At 32.9% G+C, this 2,537-nt stretch overlaps 1 long non-coding RNA gene across 1 annotated transcript in view; it reads left to right on the plus strand.

The window, feature by feature from the left end:
- Positions 1-2,531, plus strand: part of LOC116185490 — a 6,369-nt gene extending 3,838 nt beyond the window's left edge. The window contains exon 3 of the long non-coding RNA XR_004150342.1: positions 2,089-2,531. This is a non-coding gene — a long non-coding RNA (uncharacterized LOC116185490). The remainder of the gene's footprint in view (positions 1-2,088) is intronic.
- The last annotated feature ends 6 nt before the right edge of the window (positions 2,532-2,537 follow it).

Below are 2,537 nucleotides of genomic sequence, written 5' to 3' on the forward strand. Positions count from 1 at the left end.
AACTAGATAGGAGGTAGCACGCGAAATTTTTCCGAGAATTCTGAGAGAGAAATTTTGCCAAAATTTCGATTTTGTATTAGGAGAATATGATTGGGTAGGAGGTGGCACGCGAAATTTTTCCGGGAATTTTGACGCTAAACTTTTGCCAACATTTCGATTTTGTATTAGGAGAATATGATTGGATAGGAGGTGGCACGCGAAATTTTTCGTGGAATTCTAAGGGAGAAATTTTGCCAAAATTTCGATTTTGTATCAGGAGAATATAACTAGATAGGAGGTAGCACGCGAAATTTTTCCGAGAATTCTGAGAGAGAAATTTTGCCAAAATTTCGATTTTGTATTAGGAGAATATGATTGGGTAGGAGGTGGCACGTGAAATTTTTTGGGGAATTCTAAGGGAAAAATTTTGCCAAATTTTCGATTTTGTATTAGGAGAATATGATTGGGTAGGAGGTAGCACGCGAAATTTTTCCGGGAATTTTGACGCTAAAATTTTGCCAAAATTTCGATTTTGTATTAGGAGAATATGACTGGATAGGAGATGGCCCGCGAAATTTTTCCGAGAACTCTGAGAGAGAAATTTTGCCAAAATTTCGATTTTGTATTAGGAGAATATAATTGGATAGGAGGTGGCACGCGAAATTTTTCGTGGAATTCTAAGGGAGAAATTTTGCCAAAATTTCGATTTTGTATTAGGAGAATATAATTGGATAGGAGGTGGCACGCGAAATTTTTCGTGGAATTCTAAGGGAGAAATTTTGCCAAAATTTCGATTTTGTATCAGGAGAATATGACTAGATAGGAGGTAGCACGCGAAATTTTTCCGAGAATTCTGAGGGAGAAATTTTGCCAAAATTTCGATTTTGTATCAGGAGAATATGACTGGATAGAAGATGGCACGCGAAATTATTCTGAAAATTTTAAAAATTAGAATTTTTTATAAAATTTTTTATACTTAGCTAAACTAAAAATACTTACCTAATACTTACCTAATACTTACCTAAAGCTGCTTCTTTTTTTTTTTTTAAATCGTTTTTTCAACAGTTTTCTTAATACTAATATACTTACCTTTTTTATACTTACCATTTATGATGAATGACATCTTTTTGTAATGATGAATGCGTTTGAATATTTTTTATTTTTTAAGAATTCTATATATACCGGGTGTCTCATGTAAATATGTGGAATATCTCATTTATTCTTCATAATATTAAAAAATGTTTGAGATAAAAGTTGAATGATTTCAAGAGGGCTATATTTTAATATTATTAATTTTTTCTTATGTGGAAGCATGACAGATTTATAAAGATCAACTTTACTTTTTTAAATAGAATCATATAGTTTTTAATGCATAAATAGATGTATTTCGAAATTCTCTATAAAAAATTATTAAAATATATACGACGAATAATTATTAATTTACGAAATATTTAATTTTAATTAAATATCTTCGAAACTAATAGCTTTTTAATATATATAGCTTAATAATTTTTTATAGAGACTCATATGCTGCATCTACTTATGCATTGAAAAGTATACAAACTTATTAAAAAAACTATATTGATCTTCATATAACCTTTATGCATTCTTCAAGAAAAAAAATAATTACATAATATTATAGTCCTTTTGAAACCATTTGACTTTTGTCTAAAAAATTTTTTAATATTTCCAGAATCAAGCGAGATATTACAGATAATATTACAGCATCCGATAAATTATTAGATTAGAATGAAATTTTCCAAATAATTTAATATAATTTTTATTAATTTCAAATTTTATTCTTTCTTTTTTTTTAAATACCAATTATATTTCATTGACATGTATAGTAACAATAAACAATACACTCATTATCCTAATTCTTTCATAATTTTATAATTATTTTATAATTTTCTAATTAAACAACATCAAATTACATCTATACAAATTACATCTCGAAAAAACCTGAAGAAATCGAACATCAAACACCCTAAATCAACAAACAAGGCTATAACGTTATCTCGAATAATATCTCTTTCACCATCCACCCCTAAAAACCCAAGAAACGCTATAGCTCCCCCTCGAATAGTTGGTTGAAATAGCCGAAAAAAGAAAAAAAGAACAGGCGCAAAAAGGAAAGGAAGAAGGGAAATCTTTGTCCGATTAGGTAGCCGAACGAATGGATTCGTGGATGAATTCGGTCTGAAATGGCAATTAAGCCAGCCATGCATTTTCTAGGGCTCGCTGGCCGGCCAGCGAATTTCAGAGCCGAGTCGTTCCTCGAATAAGGGGATGGAGGAAACTGCAACGGAGGAGGACGCAAAGGAGATAGGAATTCCTGCAACGTAAGTGGAGGCTAGGAATCCGATCGAAGGAGTGCGTCTCGGTGGCGCCGTTGCGTCTCTGCGTAGTAGTCGAGACGGTAGTCTGGGAACGTGCCGTTCCAGGGCGTCCGTTTACTTAGCGGGGAAAAAAGAAAGGATAGATGGAACAGATTGATTGCACGGGTAACGGGGGGGGAGGGGGGATCTTACGAAAATGCGGCTGCGCTTCGTGGGACC

Source organism: Apis dorsata, unplaced genomic scaffold, assembly GCF_000469605.1.
Source record: "Apis dorsata unplaced genomic scaffold, Apis dorsata 1.3 scaffold_194, whole genome shotgun sequence".
Taxonomy (NCBI): domain Eukaryota; kingdom Metazoa; phylum Arthropoda; class Insecta; order Hymenoptera; family Apidae; genus Apis; species Apis dorsata.